Source organism: Oncorhynchus mykiss, unplaced genomic scaffold (genome assembly GCF_013265735.2).
Source record: "Oncorhynchus mykiss isolate Arlee unplaced genomic scaffold, USDA_OmykA_1.1 un_scaffold_363, whole genome shotgun sequence".
Classification (NCBI taxonomy): Eukaryota; Metazoa; Chordata; class Actinopteri; order Salmoniformes; family Salmonidae; genus Oncorhynchus; species Oncorhynchus mykiss.
The window spans coordinates 54147-72316 of NW_023493811.1; the positions used below are offsets into that span (position 1 = coordinate 54147).

Genomic DNA, 18170 nt, shown 5'->3' on the forward strand with positions numbered 1-18170 from the left:
TCTTAACTCATTCAAAAAACAACCCTTCTAAAATTACATTGCAGTGCCGTGACCCGGATTCGAACCGGGGTTGCTGCGACCACAACGCAGAGTACTAACCACTATACGATCACGGCCGGCTACAAGAGCTGGCTTTGTAAAGCCTACATAGGCTGTGAAAGTGATGTGCACAAGCTGACTAAACTCTTTTCATTTTGGTCTCGATAATGAATAAACTGAAGAAACAGTGGAGCTTTACACAGTCGGTAGGTTTTTTCTCATTCAAAAAGTGCCCTTTTTCCGTGACATTGGAATATCTCAATTGCATCCTCCTCACGTCATCTCTAATTCTCTAAACCCATTGGTGAGAAAACCTGAGTGCCCTCCCCTCTGACTTTCTCCACCAATGTGAACAATAAAAAGGTACTGCTGAGATTTGAACTCAGGAGCTCCTGTTTACTAGACAGGCACTTTAACCAACTAAGCCACAGCACCCATAAACGTCATATTTGTTGCAGATGTGAACACCCACACCTATTTGAATCAAACCAGTCTCATTAATTTAACCCACATCTCTGTCTAGCAAAATCACATCACAAAAGAGATGTCTTTTAGTAATATTGGAAACGATACAGACACCTTCAATTGTCTAGCAACAGGGTTTCTTAAGCTACGTTTTGGGACGCAAAGTGGGCCTGAGCATGTGAGAGGCAGTGTTGCCAAATCCTCAGGAAGGAAAGTAGCTATTGCTGGTCCTAAAAGTAGCTAGAAGTCGCTAAATGACGTCATCACATAATTTTCATAATTGGCCAAGTGGATGTAATTGTGATTGACGCTGTAGGAGAGAGGAATAACGTCTCGGGAGAGACAAAAAGTGAGTAAAAAACACCCTAAGTATGTTTAGAACTACAATTGAACTTTCTTCTGTCGATTCTTGTCTTTTTTCTGAATACTCACTAAATATAGCGACAAAGTCGCTAAGTTGGCAACACTGGTGAGAGGTGGGTAGCGAGATATCAGTAATCAATGGTAATCACATACTATTTCTTCGTACCTATGATCATTCGAGAACAGTACATTTTTCATTTGGGTCTCGAGATGAATAAACTCAAGAACCTCTGACATGAATTCTTAAACTATGATTTGGGACCCAAAGCGGTTATTAACATGTCATAGGTGGGTCGCGAGATATGAGTGAACATTCAGAATCATATACTATTTCTTCATAATGTTGGTCGTTCGAGGACACTGCATTTCTCATTTGGCTCTGGAGCTTAAAAATGGTAAAAACGTCTGAAACAGCAGATGAATCATTTCGTGTAAGTAATTAACCTACAATATGGTGGGGAACTTTGTCAAACGGCAGAGTTGCTGAGTTTCTTAGCTTGCATAGTAAGTCTTAACTCATTCAAAAAACAACCCTTCTAAAATTACATTGCAGTGCCGTGACCCGGATTCGAACCGGGGTTGCTGCGACCACAACGCAGAGTACTAACTACTATACGATCACGGCCGGCTACAAGAGCTGGCTTTGTAAAGCCTACATAGGCTGTGAAAGTGATGTGCACAAGCTGACTAAACTCTTTTCATTTTGGTCTCGATAATGAATAAACTGAAGAAACAGTGGAGCTTTACACAGTCGGTAGGTTTTTTCTCATTCAAAAAGTGCCCTTTTTCCGTGACATTGGAATATCTCAATTGCATCCTCCTCACGTCATCTCTAATTCTCTAAACCCATTGGTGAGAAAACCTGAGTGCCCTCCCCTCTGACTTTCTCCACCAATGTGAACAATAAAAAGGTACTGCTGAGATTTGAACTCAGGAGCTCCTGTTTACTAGACAGGCACTTTAACCAACTAAGCCACAGCACCCATAAACGTCATATTTGTTGCAGATGTGAACACCCACACCTATTTGAATCAAACCAGTCTCATTAATTTAACCCACATCTCTGTCTAGCAAAATCACATCACAAAAGAGATGTCTTTTAGTAATATTGGAAACGATACAGACACCTTCAATTGTCTAGCAACAGGGTTTCTTAAGCTACGTTTTGGGACGCAAAGTGGGCCTGAGCATGTGAGAGGCAGTGTTGCCAAATCCTCAGGAAGGAAAGTAGCTATTGCTGGTCCTAAAAGTAGCTAGAAGTCGCTAAATGACGTCATCACATAATTTTCATAATTGGCCAAGTGGATGTAATTGTGATTGACGCTGTAGGAGAGAGGAATAACGTCTCGGGAGAGACAAAAAGTGAGTAAAAAACCCCCTAAGTATGTTTAGAACTACAATTGAACTTTCTTCTGTCGATTCTTGTCTTTTATCTGAATACTCACTAAATATAGCGACAAAGTCGCTAAGTTGGCAACACTGGTGAGAGGTGGGTAGCGAGATATCAGTAATCAATGGTAATCACATACTATTTCTTCGTACCTATGATCATTCGAGAACAGTACATTTTTCATTTGGGTCTCGAGATGAATAAACTCAAGAACCTCTGACATGAATTCTTAAACTATGATTTGGGACCCAAAGCGGTTATTAACATGTCATAGGTGGGTCGCGAGATATGAGTGAACATTCAGAATCATATACTATTTCTTCATAATGTTGGTCGTTCGAGGACACTGCATTTCTCATTTGGCTCTGGAGCTTAAAAATTGTAAAAACGTCTGAAACAGCAGATGAATCATTTCGTGTAAGTAATTAACCTACAATATGGTGGGGAACTTTGTCAAACGGCAGAGTTGCTGAGTTTCTTAGCTTGCAAAGTAAGTCTTAACTCATTCAAAAAACAACCCTTCTAAAATTACATTGCAGTGCCGTGACCCGGATTCGAACCAGGGTTGCTGCAACCACAACGCAGAGTACTAACCACTATACGATCACGGCCGGCTACAAGAGCTGGCTTTGTAAAGCCTACATAGGCTGTGAAAGTGATGTGCACAAGCTGACTAAACTCTTTTCATTTTGGTCTCGATAATGAATAAACTGAAGAAACAGTGGAGCTTTACACAGTCGGTAGGTTTTTTCTCATTCAAAAAGTGCCCTTTTTCCGTGACATTGGAATATCTCAATTGCATCCTCCTCACGTCATCTCTAATTCTCTAAACCCATTGGTGAGAAAACCTGAGTGCCCTCCCCTCTGACCTTCTCCACCAATGTGAACAATAAAAAGGTACTGCTGAGATTTGAACTCAGGATCTCCTGTTTACTAGACAGGCACTTTAACCAACTAAGCCACAGCACCCATAAAAGTCATATATGTTGCAGATGTGAACACCCACACCTATTTGAATCAAACCAGTCTCATTAATTTAACCCACATCTCTGTCTAGCAAAATCACATCACAAAAGAGATGTCTTTTAGTAATATTGGAAACGATACAGACACCTTCAATTGTCTAGCAACCGGGTTTCTTAAGCTACGTTTTGGGACGCAAAGTGGGCCTGAGCATGTGAGAGGCAGTGTTGCCAAATCCTCAGGAAGGAAAGTAGCTATTGCTGGTCCTAAAAGTAGCTAGAAGTCGCTAAATGACGTCATCACATAATTTTCATAATTGGCCAAGTGGATGTAATTGTGATTGACGCTGTAGGAGAGAGGAATAACGTCTCGGGAGAGACAAAAAGTGAGTAAAAAACACCCTAAGTATGTTTAGAACTACAATTGAACTTTCTTCTGTCGATTCTTGTCTTTTTTCTGAATACTCACTAAATATAGCGACAAAGTCGCTAAGTTGGCAACACTGGTGAGAGGTGGGTAGCGAGATATCAGTAATCAATGGTAATCACATACTATTTCTTCGTACCTATGATAATTCGAGAACAGTACATTTTTCATTTGGGTCTCGAGATGAATAAACTCAAGAACCTCTGACATGAATTCTTAAACTATGATTTGGGACCCAAAGCGGTTATTAACATGTCATAGGTGGGTCGCGAGATATGAGTGAACATTCAGAATCATATACTATTTCTTCATAATGTTGGTCGTTCGAGGACACTGCATTTCTCATTTGGCTCTGGAGCTTAAAAATGGTAAAAACGTCTGAAACAGCAGATGAATCATTTCGTGTAAGTAATTAACCTACAATATGGTGGGGAACTTTGTCAAACGGCAGAGTTGCTGAGTTTCTTAGCTTGCATAGTAAGTCTTAACTCATTCAAAAAACAACCCTTCTAAAATTACATTGCAGTGCCGTGACCCGGATTCGAACCGGGGTTGCTGCGACCACAACGCAGAGTACTAACCACTATACGATCACGGCCGGCTACAAGAGCTGGCTTTGTAAAGCCTACATAGGCAGTGAAAGTGATGTGCACAAGCTGACTAAACTCTTTTCATTTTGGTCTCGATAATGAATAAACTGAAGAAACAGTGGAGCTTTACACAGTCGGTAGGTTTTTTCTCATTCAAAAAGTGCCCTTTTTCCGTGACATTGGAATATCTCAATTGCATCCTCCTCACGTCATCTCTAATTCTCTAAACCCATTGGTGAGAAAACCTGAGTGCCCTCCCCTCTGACTTTCTCCACCAATGTGAACAATAAAAAGGTACTGCTGAGATTTGAACTCAGGAGCTCCTGTTTACTAGACAGGCACTTTAACCAACTAAGCCACAGCACCCATAAACGTCATATTTGTTGCAGATGTGAACACCCACACCTATTTGAATCAAACCAGTCTCATTAATTTAACCCACATCTCTGTCTAGCAAAATCACATCACAAAAGAGATGTCTTTTAGTAATATTGGAAACGATACAGACACCTTCAATTGTCTAGCAACAGGGTTTCTTAAGCTACGTTTTGGGACGCAAAGTGGGCCTGAGCATGTGAGAGGCAGTGTTGCCAAATCCTCAGGAAGGAAAGTAGCTATTGCTGGTCCTAAAAGTAGCTAGAAGTCGCTAAATGACGTCATCACATAATTTTCATAATTGGCCAAGTGGATGTAATTGTGATTGACGCTGTAGGAGAGAGGAATAACGTCTCGGGAGAGACAAAAAGTGAGTAAAAAACACCCTAAGTATGTTTAGAACTACAATTGAACTTTCTTCTGTCGATTCTTGTCTTTTTTCTGAATACTCACTAAATATAGCAACAAAGTCGCTAAGTTGGCAACACTGGTGAGAGGTGGGTAGCGAGATATCAGTAATCAATGGTAATCACATACTATTTCTTCGTACCTATGATCATTCGAGAACAGTACATTTTTCATTTGGGTCTCGAGATGAATAAACTCAAGAACCTCTGACATGAATTCTTAAACTATGATTTGGGACCCAAAGCGGTTATTAACATGTCATAGGTGGGTCGCGAGATATGAGTGAACATTCAGAATCATATACTATTTCTTCATAATGTTGGTCGTTCGAGGACACTGCATTTCTCATTTGGCTCTGGAGCTTAAAAATTGTAAAAACGTCTGAAACAGCAGATGAATCATTTCGTGTAAGTAATTAACCTACAATATGGTGGGGAACTTTGTCAAACGGCAGAGTTGCTGAGTTTCTTAGCTTGCATAGTAAGTCTTAACTCATTCAAAAAACAACCCTTCTAAAATTACATTGCAGTGCCGTGACCCGGATTCGAACCGGGGTTGCTGCGACCACAACGCAGAGTACTAACCACTATACGATCACAGCCGGCTACAAGAGCTGGCTTTGTAAAGCCTACATAGGCTGTGAAAGTGATGTGCACAAGCTGACTAAACTCTTTTCATTTTGGTCTCGATAATGAATAAACTGAAGAAACAGTGGAGCTTTACACAGTCGGTAGGTTTTTTCTCATTCAAAAAGTGCCCTTTTTCCGTGACATTGGAATATCTCAATTGCATCCTCCTCACGTCATCTCTAATACTCTAAACCCATTGGTGAGAAAACCTGAGTGCCCTCCCCTCTGACCTTCTCCACCAATGTGAACAATAAAAAGGTACTGCTGAGATTTGAACTCAGGATCTCCTGTTTACTAGACAGGCACTTTAACCAACTAAGCCACAGCACCCATAAACGTCATATTTGTTGCAGATGTGAACACCCACACCTATTTGAATCAAACCAGTCTCATTAATTTAACCCACATCTCTGTCTAGCAAAATCACATCACAAAAGAGATGTCTTTTAGTAATATTGGAAACGATACAGACACCTTCAATTGTCTAGCAACAGGGTTTCTTAAGCTACGTTTTGGGATGCAAAGTGGGCCTGAGCATGTGAGAGGCAGTGTTGCCAAATCCTCAGGAAGGAAAGTAGCTATTGCTGGTCCTAAAAGTAGCTAGAAGTCGCTAAATGACGTCATCACATAATTTTCATAATTGGCCAAGTGGATGTAATTGTGATTGACGCTGTAGGAGAGAGGAATAACGTCTCGGGAGAGACAAAAATTGAGTAACAAACACCCTAAGTATGTTTAGAACTACAATTGAACTTTCTTCTGTCGATTCTTGTCTTTTTTCTGAATACTCACTAAATATAGCGACAAAGTCGCTAAGTTGGCAACACTGGTGAGAGGTGGGTAGCGAGATATCAGTAATCAATGGTAATCACATACTATTTCTTCGTAACTATGATCATTCGAGAACAGTACATTTTTCATTTGGGTCTCGAGATGAATAAACTCAAGAACCTCTGACATGAATTCTTAAACTATGATTTGGGACCCAAAGCGGTTATTAACATGTCATAGGTGGGTCGCGAGATACGAGTGAACATTCAGAATCATATACTATTTCTTCATAATGTTGGTCGTTCGAGGACACTGCATTTCTCATTTGGCTCTGGAGCTTAAAAATGGTAAAAACGTCTGAAACAGCAGATGAATCATTTCGTGTAAGTAATTAACCTACGATATGGTGGGGAACTTTGTCAAACGGCAGAGTTGCTGAGTTTCTTAGCTTGCATAGTAAGTCTTAACTCATTCAAAAAACAACCCTTCTAAAATTACATTACAGTGCCGTGACCCAGATTCGAACCGGGGTTGCTGCGACCACAACGCAGAGTACTAACCACTATACGATCACGGCCGGCTACAAGAGCTGGCTTTGTAAAGCCTACATAGGCTGTGAAAGTGATGTGCACAAGCTGACTAAACTCTTTTCATTTTGGTCTCGATAATGAATAAACTGAAGAAACAGTGGAGCTTTACACAGTCGGTAGGTTTTTTCTCATTCAAAAAGTGCCCTTTTTCCGTGACATTGGAATATCTCAATTGCATCCTCCTCACGTCATCTCTAATTCTCTAAACCCATTGGTGAGAAAACCTGAGTGCCCTCCCCTCTGACCTTCTCCACCAATGTGAACAATAAAAAGGTACTGCTGAGATTTGAACTCAGGATCTCCTGTTTACTAGACAGGCACTTTAACCAACTAAGCCACAGCACCCATAAACGTCATATTTGTTGCAGATGTGAACACCCACACCTATTTGAATCAAACCAGTCTCATTAATTTAACCCACATCTCTGTCTAGCAAAATCACATCACAAAAGAGATGTCTTTTACTAATATTGGAAACGATACAGACACCTTCAATTGTCTAGCAACAGGGTTTCTTAAGCTACGTTTTGGGATGCAAAGTGGGCCTGAGCATGTGAGAGGCAGTCTTGCCAAATCCTCAGGAAGGAAAGTAGCTATTGCTGGTCCTAAAAGTAGCTAGAAGTCGCTAAATGACGTCATCACATAATTTTCATAATTGGCCAAGTGGATGTAATTGTGATTGACGCTGTAGGAGAGAGGAATAACGTCTCGGGAGAGACAAAAATTGAGTAAAAAACACCCTAAGTATGTTTAGAACTACAATTGAACTTTCTTCTGTCGATTCTTGTCTTTTTTCTGAATACTCACTAAATATAGCGACAAAGTCGCTAAGTTGGCAACACTGGTGAGAGGTGGGTAGCGAGATATCAGTAATCAATGGTAATCACATACTATTTCTTCGTAACTATGATCATTCGAGAACAGTACATTTTTCATTTGGGTCTCGAGATGAATAAACTCAAGAACCTCTGACATGAATTCTTAAACTATGATTTGGGACCCAAAGCGGTTATTAACCAGTTAGAGCTCTAGGGGCGCTATTTCATTTTTGGATAAAAAACGTTCCCGTTTTAAGCGCGATATTTTGTCACGAAAAGATGCTCGACTATGCATATTCTTGACAGTTTTGGAAAGAAAACACTCTGAAGTTTCAGAATCTGCAAAGATTTTGTCTGTAAGTGCCCCAGAACTCATTCTACAGGCGAAACCAAGATGATGCATCACCCAGGAATTAGCAGAATTTCTGAAGCTCTGTTTTCCATTCTCTCCTTATATGGCTGTGATTGCGCAAGGAACGAGCCTACACTTTCTGTCGTTCGCCCAAGGTCTTAGCAGCATTGTGACGTATTTGTAGGCATATCATTGGAAGATTGGCCATAAGAGACTACATTTTCCAGAGGTCCGCCCGGTGTCCTTTGTCTAAATTTGTGCGTAATCTTCAGGTGCGGTCATTTTCTCCTGGGATTCAGGAGAGAAAGCATGTATCCAAGAACGATGTATCAATGAAGAGATATGTGAAAAACACCTTGAGGCTTGATTCTAAAAAACGTTTGCCATGTTTTCAGTCGATATTATGGAGTTAATTTGGAAAAAAGTTTGCGTTTTGAGGACTGAATTTATGGATTTTTTTTGGTAGCCAAATGTGATGTATAAAACGGAGCTATTTCTAATACACAAGGAATCTTTTTGGAAAAACTGAGCATCTGCTATCTAACTGAGAGTATCCTCATTGAAAACATCAGAAGTTCTTCAAAGGTAAATGATTTTATTTGAAGGCTTTTATGTTTTTGTTAATGTTGCGTGCTGGATGCTAACGCTAATGCTAACGCTAAATGCTAACGCGAAATGCTAACTCTAGCTAGCTACTTTTACACAAATGATTGTTTTCCTATGGTTGAGAAGCATATTTTGAAAATCTGAGATGACAGTGTTGTTTACAAAAGGCTAAGCTTGAGAGATGGCATATTTATTTCATTTCATTTGCGATTTTCATAAATAGTTAACGTTGTGTTATGCTAATGAGCTTGCTGATAGATTTACACAATCCTGGATACAGGGGTTTTTTCATAGCTAAACGTGACGCAGAAAACGGAGCGATTTGTCCTAAACAAATAATCTTTCAGGAAAAACTGAACATTTGCTATCTGAGAGTCTCCTCATTGAAAACATCTGAAGTTCTTCAAAGGTAAATGATTTTTTTGAATGCTTTTCTGTTTTTTTGTGTAAATGTTGCCAGCTGAATGTTAATGCTAAATGCTACGTTAGCCATCAATACTGTTACACAAATGCTTGTTTTGCAATGGTTGAGAAGCATATTTTGAAAATCTGAGATGACAGTGTTGTTAACAAAAGGCTAAGCTTGAGAGATGGCATATTTATTTCATTTCATTTGCGATTTTCATGAATAGTTAACGTTGCGTTATGGTAATGAGCTTGAGTCTGTATTCACGAACCCGGATCCGGGATGGGGAGATCAGAAAGGTTAACATGTCATAGGTGGGTCGCGAGATACGAGTGAACATTCAGAATCATATACTATTTCTTCATAATGTTGGTCGTTCGAGGACACTGCATTTCTCATTTGGCTCTGGAGCTTAAAAATGGTAAAAACGTCTGAAACAGCAGATGAATCATTTCGTGTAAGTAATTAACCTACGATATGGTGGGGAACTTTGTCAAACGGCAGAGTTGCTGAGTTTCTTAGCTTGCATAGTAAGTCTTAACTCATTCAAAAAACAACCCTTCTAAAATTACATTACAGTGCCGTGACCCAGATTCGAACCGGGGTTGCTGCGACCACAACGCAGAGTACTAACCACTATACGATCACGGCCGGCTACAAGAGCTGGCTTTGTAAAGCCTACATAGGCTGTGAAAGTGATGTGCACAAGCTGACTAAACTCTTTTCATTTTGGTCTCGATAATGAATAAACTGAAGAAACAGTGGAGCTTTACACAGTCGGTAGGTTTTTTCTCATTCAAAAAGTGCCCTTTTTCCGTGACATTGGAATATCTCAATTGCATCCTCCTCACGTCATCTCTAATTCTCTAAACCCATTGGTGAGAAAACCTGAGTGCCCTCCCCTCTGACCTTCTCCACCAATGTGAACAATAAAAAGGTACTGCTGAGATTTGAACTCAGGATCTCCTGTTTACTAGACAGGCACTTTAACCAACTAAGCCACAGCACCCATAAACGTCATATTTGTTGCAGATGTGAACACCCACACCTATTTGAATCAAACCAGTCTCATTAATTTAACCCACATCTCTGTCTAGCAAAATCACATCACAAAAGAGATGTCTTTTACTAATATTGGAAACGATACAGACACCTTCAATTGTCTAGCAACAGGGTTTCTTAAGCTACGTTTTGGGATGCAAAGTGGGCCTGAGCATGTGAGAGGCAGTCTTGCCAAATCCTCAGGAAGGAAAGTAGCTATTGCTGGTCCTAAAAGTAGCTAGAAGTCGCTAAATGACGTCATCACATAATTTTCATAATTGGCCAAGTGGATGTAATTGTGATTGACGCTGTAGTAGAGAGGAATAACGTCTCGGGAGAGACAAAAATTGAGTAAAAAACACCCTAAGTATGTTTAGAACTACAATTGAACTTTCTTCTGTCGATTCTTGTCTTTTTTCTGAATACTCACTAAATATAGCGACAAAGTCGCTAAGTTGGCAACACTGGTGAGAGGTGGGTAGCGAGATATCAGTAATCAATGGTAATCACATACTATTTCTTCGTAACTATGATCATTCGAGAACAGTACATTTTTCATTTGGGTCTCGAGATGAATAAACTCAAGAACCTCTGACATGAATTCTTAAACTATGATTTGGGACCCAAAGCGGTTATTAACATGTCATAGGTGGGTCGCGAGATATGAGTGAACATTCAGAATCATATACTATTTCTTCATAATGTTGGTCGTTCGAGGACACTGCATTTCTCATTTGGCTCTGGAGCTTAAAAATGGTAAAAACGTCTGAAACAGCAGATGAATCATTTCGTGTAAGTAATTAACCTACGATATGGTGGGGAACTTTGTCAAACGGCAGAGTTGCTGAGTTTCTTAGCTTGCATAGTAAGTCTTAACTCATTCAAAAAACAACCCTTCTAAAATTACATTGCAGTGCCGTGACCCGGATTCGAACCGGGGTTGCTGCGACCACAACGCAGAGTACTAACCACTATACGATCACGGCCGGCTACAAGAGCTGGCTTTGTAAAGCCTACATAGGCTGTGAAAGTGATGTGCACAAGCTGGCTAAACTCTTTTCATTTTGGTCTCGATAATGAATAAACTGAAGAAACAGTGGAGCTTTACGCAGTCGGTAGGTTTTTTCTCATTCAAAAAGTGCCCTTTTCCCGTGACATTGGAATATCTCAATTGCATCCTCCTCACGTCATCTCTAATTCTCTAAACCCATTGGTGAGAAAACCTGAGTGCCCTCCCCTCTGACCTTCTCCACCAATGTGAACAATAAAAAGGTACTGCTGAGATTTGAACTCAGGATCTCCTGTTTACTAGACAGGCACTTTAACCAACTAAGCCACAGACCCCATAAACGTCATATTTGTTGCAGATGTGAACACCCACACCTATTTGAATCAAACCAGTCTCATTAATTTAACCCACATCTCTGTCTAGCAAAATCACATCACAAAAGAGATGTCTTTTACTAATATTGGAAACGATACAGACACCTTCAATTGTCTAGCAACAGGGTTTCTTAAGCTACGTTTTGGGATGCAAAGTGGGCCTGAGCATGTGAGAGGCAGTCTTGCCAAATCCTCAGGAAGGAAAGTAGCTATTGCTGGTCCTAAAAGTAGCTAGAAGTCGCTAAATGACGTCATCACATAATTTTCATAATTGGCCAAGTGGATGTAATTGTGATTGACGCTGTAGGAGAGAGGAATAACGTCTCGGGAGAGACAAAAATTGAGTAAAAAACACCCTAAGTATGTTTAGAACTACAATTGAACTTTCTTCTGTCGATTCTTGTCTTTTTTCTGAATACTCACTAAATATAGCGACAAAGTCGCTAAGTTGGCAACACTGGTGAGAGGTGGGTAGCGAGATATCAGTAATCAATGGTAATCACATACTATTTCTTCGTAACTATGATCATTCGAGAACAGTACATTTTTCATTTGGGTCTCGAGATGAATAAACTCAAGAACCTCTGACATGAATTCTTAAACTATGATTTGGGACCCAAAGCGGTTATTAACATGTCATAGGTGGGTCGCGAGATACGAGTGAACATTCAGAATCATATACTATTTCTTCATAATGTTGGTCGTTCGAGGACACTGCATTTCTCATTTGGCTCTGGAGCTTAAAAATGGTAAAAACGTCTGAAACAGCAGATGAATCATTTCGTGTAAGTAATTAACCTACGATATGGTGGGGAACTTTGTCAAACGGCAGAGTTGCTGAGTTTCTTAGCTTGCATAGTAAGTCTTAACTCATTCAAAAAACAACCCTTCTAAAATTACATTACAGTGCCGTGACCCAGATTCGAACCGGGGTTGCTGCGACCACAACGCAGAGTACTAACCACTATACGATCACGGCCGGCTACAAGAGCTGGCTTTGTAAAGCCTACATAGGCTGTGAAAGTGATGTGCACTAGCTGACTAAACTCTTTTCATTTTGGTCTCGATAATGAATAAACTGAAGAAACAGTGGAGCTTTACACAGTCGGTAGGTTTTTTCTCATTCAAAAAGTGCCCTTTTTCCGTGACATTGGAATATCTCAATTGCATCCTCCTCACGTCATCTCTAATTCTCTAAACCCATTGGTGAGAAAACCTGAGTGCCCTCCCCTCTGACCTTCTCCACCAATGTGAACAATAAAAAGGTACTGCTGAGATTTGAACTCAGGATCTCCTGTTTACTAGACAGGCACTTTAACCAACTAAGCCACAGCACCCATAAACGTCATATTTGTTGCAGATGTGAACACCCACACCTATTTGAATCAAACCAGTCTCATTAATTTAACCCACATCTCTGTCTAGCAAAATCACATCACAAAAGAGATGTCTTTTACTAATATTGGAAACGATACAGACACCTTCAATTGTCTAGCAACAGGGTTTCTTAAGCTACGTTTTGGGATGCAAAGTGGGCCTGAGCATGTGAGAGGCAGTCTTGCCAAATCCTCAGGAAGGAAAGTAGCTATTGCTGGTCCTAAAAGTAGCTAGAAGTCGCTAAATGACGTCATCACATAATTTTCATAATTGGCCAAGTGGATGTAATTGTGATTGACGCTGTAGTAGAGAGGAATAACGTCTCGGGAGAGACAAAAATTGAGTAAAAAACACCCTAAGTATGTTTAGAACTACAATTGAACTTTCTTCTGTCGATTCTTGTCTTTTTTCTGAATACTCACTAAATATAGCGACAAAGTCGCTAAGTTGGCAACACTGGTGAGAGGTGGGTAGCGAGATATCAGTAATCAATGGTAATCACATACTATTTCTTCGTAACTATGATCATTCGAGAACAGTACATTTTTCATTTGGGTCTCGAGATGAATAAACTCAAGAACCTCTGACATGAATTCTTAAACTATGATTTGGGACCCAAAGCGGTTATTAACATGTCATAGGTGGGTCGCGAGATATGAGTGAACATTCAGAATCATATACTATTTCTTCATAATGTTGGTCGTTCGAGGACACTGCATTTCTCATTTGGCTCTGGAGCTTAAAAATGGTAAAAACCTCTGAAACAGCAGATGAATCATTTCGTGTAAGTAATTAACCTACGATATGGTGGGGAACTTTGTCAAACGGCAGAGTTGCTGAGTTTCTTAGCTTGCGTAGTAAGTCTTAACTCATTCAAAAAACAACCCTTCTAAAATTACATTACAGTGCCGTGACCCAGATTCGAACCGGGGTTGCTGCGACCACAACGCAGAGTACTAACCACTATACGATCACGGCCGGCTACAAGAGCTGGCTTTGTAAAGCCTACATAGGCTGTGAAAGTGATGTGCACAAGCTGACTAAACTCTTTTCATTTTGGTCTCGATAATGAATAAACTGAAGAAACAGTGGAGCTTTACACAGTCGGTAGGTTTTTTCTCATTCAAAAAGTGCCCTTTTTCCGTGACATTGGAATATCTCAATTGCATCCTCCTCACGTCATCTCTAATTCTCTAAACCCATTGGTGAGAAAACCTGAGTGCCCTCCCCTCTGACCTTCTCCACCAATGTGAACAATAAAAAGGTACTGCTGAGATTTGAACTCAGGATCTCCTGTTTACTAGACAGGCACTTTAACCAACTAAGCCACAGCACCCATAAACGTCATATTTGTTGCAGATGTGAACACCCACACCTATTTGAATCAAACCAGTCTCATTAATTTAACCCACATCTCTGTCTAGCAAAATCACATCACAAAAGAGATGTCTTTTACTAATATTGGAAACGATACAGACACCTTCAATTGTCTAGCAACAGGGTTTCTTAAGCTACGTTTTGGGATGCAAAGTGGGCCTGAGCATGTGAGAGGCAGTCTTGCCAAATCCTCAGGAAGGAAAGTAGCTATTGCTGGTCCTAAAAGTAGCTAGAAGTCGCTAAATGACGTCATCACATAATTTTCATAATTGGCCAAGTGGATGTAATTGTGATTGACGCTGTAGTAGAGAGGAATAACGTCTCGGGAGAGACAAAAATTGAGTAAAAAACACCCTAAGTATGTTTAGAACTACAATTGAACTTTCTTCTGTCGATTCTTGTCTTTTTTCTGAATACTCACTAAATATAGCGACAAAGTCGCTAAGTTGGCAACACTGGTGAGAGGTGGGTAGCGAGATATCAGTAATCAATGGTAATCACATACTATTTCTTCGTAACTATGATCATTCGAGAACAGTACATTTTTCATTTGGGTCTCGAGATGAATAAACTCAAGAACCTCTGACATGAATTCTTAAACTATGATTTGGGACCCAAAGCGGTTATTAACATGTCATAGGTGGGTCGCGAGATATGAGTGAACATTCAGAATCATATACTATTTCTTCATAATGTTGGTCGTTCGAGGACACTGCATTTCTCATTTGGCTCTGGAGCTTAAAAATGGTAAAAACGTCTGAAACAGCAGATGAATCATTTCGTGTAAGTAATTAACCTACGATATGGTGGGGAACTTTGTCAAACGGCAGAGTTGCTGAGTTTCTTAGCTTGCATAGTAAGTCTTAACTCATTCAAAAAACAACCCTTCTAAAATTACATTGCAGTGCCGTGACCCGGATTCGAACCGGGGTTGCTGCGACCACAACGCAGAGTACTAACCACTATACGATCACGGCCGGCTACAAGAGCTGGCTTTGTAAAGCCTACATAGGCTGTGAAAGTGATGTGCACAAGCTGGCTAAACTCTTTTCATTTTGGTCTCGATAATGAATAAACTGAAGAAACAGTGGAGCTTTACGCAGTCGGTAGGTTTTTTCTCATTCAAAAAGTGCCCTTTTCCCGTGACATTGGAATATCTCAATTGCATCCTCCTCACGTCATCTCTAATTCTCTAAACCCATTGGTGAGAAAACCTGAGTGCCCTCCCCTCTGACCTTCTCCACCAATGTGAACAATAAAAAGGTACTGCTGAGATTTGAACTCAGGATCTCCTGTTTACTAGACAGGCACTTTAACCAACTAAGCCACAGACCCCATAAACGTCATATTTGTTGCAGATGTGAACACCCACACCTATTTGAATCAAACCAGTCTCATTAATTTAACCCACATCTCTGTCTAGCAAAATCACATCACAAAAGAGATGTCTTTTACTAATATTGGAAACGATACAGACACCTTCAATTGTCTAGCAACAGGGTTTCTTAAGCTACGTTTTGGGATGCAAAGTGGGCCTGAGCATGTGAGAGGCAGTCTTGCCAAATCCTCAGGAAGGAAAGTAGCTATTGCTGGTCCTAAAAGTAGCTAGAAGTCGCTAAATGACGTCATCACATAATTTTCATAATTGGCCAAGTGGATGTAATTGTGATTGACGCTGTAGGAGAGAGGAATAACGTCTCGGGAGAGACAAAAATTGAGTAAAAAACACCCTAAGTATGTTTAGAACTACAATTGAACTTTCTTCTGTCGATTCTTGTCTTTTTTCTGAATACTCACTAAATATAGCGACAAAGTCGCTAAGTTGGCAACACTGGTGAGAGGTGGGTAGCGAGATATCAGTAATCAATGGTAATCACATACTATTTCTTCGTAACTATGATCATTCGAGAACAGTACATTTTTCATTTGGGTCTCGAGATGAATAAACTCAAGAACCTCTGACATGAATTCTTAAACTATGATTTGGGACCCAAAGCGGTTATTAACATGTCATAGGTGGGTCGCGAGATACGAGTGAACATTCAGAATCATATACTATTTCTTCATAATGTTGGTCGTTCGAGGACACTGCATTTCTCATTTGGCTCTGGAGCTTAAAAATGGTAAAAACGTCTGAAACAGCAGATGAATCATTTCGTGTAAGTAATTAACCTACGATATGGTGGGGAACTTTGTCAAACGGCAGAGTTGCTGAGTTTCTTAGCTTGCATAGTAAGTCTTAACTCATTCAAAAAACAACCCTTCTAAAATTACATTACAGTGCCGTGACCCAGATTCGAACCGGGGTTGCTGCGACCACAACGCAGAGTACTAACCACTATACGATCACGGCCGGCTACAAGAGCTGGCTTTGTAAAGCCTACATAGGCTGTGAAAGTGATGTGCACTAGCTGACTAAACTCTTTTCATTTTGGTCTCGATAATGAATAAACTGAAGAAACAGTGGAGCTTTACACAGTCGGTAGGTTTTTTCTCATTCAAAAAGTGCCCTTTTTCCGTGACATTGGAATATCTCAATTGCATCCTCCTCACGTCATCTCTAATTCTCTAAACCCATTGGTGAGAAAACCTGAGTGCCCTCCCCTCTGACCTTCTCCACCAATGTGAACAATAAAAAGGTACTGCTGAGATTTGAACTCAGGATCTCCTGTTTACTAGACAGGCACTTTAACCAACTAAGCCACAGCACCCATAAACGTCATATTTGTTGCAGATGTGAACACCCACACCTATTTGAATCAAACCAGTCTCATTAATTTAACCCACATCTCTGTCTAGCAAAATCACATCACAAAAGAGATGTCTTTTACTAATATTGGAAACGATACAGACACCTTCAATTGTCTAGCAACAGGGTTTCTTAAGCTACGTTTTGGGATGCAAAGTGGGCCTGAGCATGTGAGAGGCAGTCTTGCCAAATCCTCAGGAAGGAAAGTAGCTATTGCTGGTCCTAAAAGTAGCTAGAAGTCGCTAAATGACGTCATCACATAATTTTCATAATTGGCCAAGTGGATGTAATTGTGATTGACGCTGTAGTAGAGAGGAATAACGTCTCGGGAGAGACAAAAATTGAGTAAAAAACACCCTAAGTATGTTTAGAACTACAATTGAACTTTCTTCTGTCGATTCTTGTCTTTTTTCTGAATACTCACTAAATATAGCGACAAAGTCGCTAAGTTGGCAACACTGGTGAGAGGTGGGTAGCGAGATATCAGTAATCAATGGTAATCACATACTATTTCTTCGTAACTATGATCATTCGAGAACAGTACATTTTTCATTTGGGTCTCGAGATGAATAAACTCAAGAACCTCTGACATGAATTCTTAAACTATGATTTGGGACCCAAAGCGGTTATTAACATGTCATAGGTGGGTCGCGAGATATGAGTGAACATTCAGAATCATATACTATTTCTTCATAATGTTGGTCGTTCGAGGACACTGCATTTCTCATTTGGCTCTGGAGCTTAAAAATGGTAAAAACCTCTGAAACAGCAGATGAATCATTTCGTGTAAGTAATTAACCTACGATATGGTGGGGAACTTTGTCAAACGGCAGAGTTGCTGAGTTTCTTAGCTTGCGTAGTAAGTCTTAACTCATTCAAAAAACAACCCTTCTAAAATTACATTGCAGTGCCGTGACCCGGATTCGAACCGGGGTTGCTGCGACCACAACGCAGAGTACTAACCACTATACGATCACGGCCGGCTACAAGAGCTGGCTTTGTAAAGCCTACATAGGCTGTGAAAGTGATGTGCACAAGCTGGCTAAACTCTT

General features: G+C 40.3%; 14 non-coding genes across 14 annotated transcripts; all 14 read right to left on the reverse strand.

Annotated features, from left to right (window-relative positions):
- Positions 1 to 44: 44 nt before the first annotated feature.
- Positions 45 to 116, reverse strand: trnah-gug. The gene has a single exon. It is a non-coding gene; the product is annotated as a tRNA-His (tRNA).
- A 2680-nt stretch (positions 117 to 2796) lies between these two features.
- On the reverse strand, positions 2797 to 2868 carry trnah-gug. The gene has a single exon. It is a non-coding gene; the product is annotated as a tRNA-His (tRNA).
- A 284-nt stretch (positions 2869 to 3152) lies between these two features.
- Positions 3153 to 3226, reverse strand: trnat-agu. The gene has a single exon. It is a non-coding gene; the product is annotated as a tRNA-Thr (tRNA).
- A 946-nt stretch (positions 3227 to 4172) lies between these two features.
- trnah-gug lies at positions 4173 to 4244 on the reverse strand. The gene has a single exon. It is a non-coding gene; the product is annotated as a tRNA-His (tRNA).
- A 1304-nt stretch (positions 4245 to 5548) lies between these two features.
- On the reverse strand, positions 5549 to 5620 carry trnah-gug. Its single transcript has one exon. It is a non-coding gene; the product is annotated as a tRNA-His (tRNA).
- A 284-nt stretch (positions 5621 to 5904) lies between these two features.
- Positions 5905 to 5978, reverse strand: trnat-agu. The gene has a single exon. It is a non-coding gene; the product is annotated as a tRNA-Thr (tRNA).
- A 1302-nt stretch (positions 5979 to 7280) lies between these two features.
- On the reverse strand, positions 7281 to 7354 carry trnat-agu. The gene has a single exon. It is a non-coding gene; the product is annotated as a tRNA-Thr (tRNA).
- Positions 7355 to 10126: 2772 nt separating this feature from the next.
- Positions 10127 to 10200, reverse strand: trnat-agu. Its single transcript has one exon. It is a non-coding gene; the product is annotated as a tRNA-Thr (tRNA).
- A 946-nt stretch (positions 10201 to 11146) lies between these two features.
- Positions 11147 to 11218, reverse strand: trnah-gug. The gene has a single exon. It is a non-coding gene; the product is annotated as a tRNA-His (tRNA).
- Positions 11219 to 12878: 1660 nt separating this feature from the next.
- trnat-agu lies at positions 12879 to 12952 on the reverse strand. Its single transcript has one exon. It is a non-coding gene; the product is annotated as a tRNA-Thr (tRNA).
- Positions 12953 to 14254: 1302 nt separating this feature from the next.
- Positions 14255 to 14328, reverse strand: trnat-agu. Its single transcript has one exon. It is a non-coding gene; the product is annotated as a tRNA-Thr (tRNA).
- Positions 14329 to 15274: 946 nt separating this feature from the next.
- trnah-gug lies at positions 15275 to 15346 on the reverse strand. Its single transcript has one exon. It is a non-coding gene; the product is annotated as a tRNA-His (tRNA).
- Positions 15347 to 17006: 1660 nt separating this feature from the next.
- trnat-agu lies at positions 17007 to 17080 on the reverse strand. The gene has a single exon. It is a non-coding gene; the product is annotated as a tRNA-Thr (tRNA).
- A 946-nt stretch (positions 17081 to 18026) lies between these two features.
- On the reverse strand, positions 18027 to 18098 carry trnah-gug. The gene has a single exon. It is a non-coding gene; the product is annotated as a tRNA-His (tRNA).
- Positions 18099 to 18170: the final 72 nt, after the last annotated feature.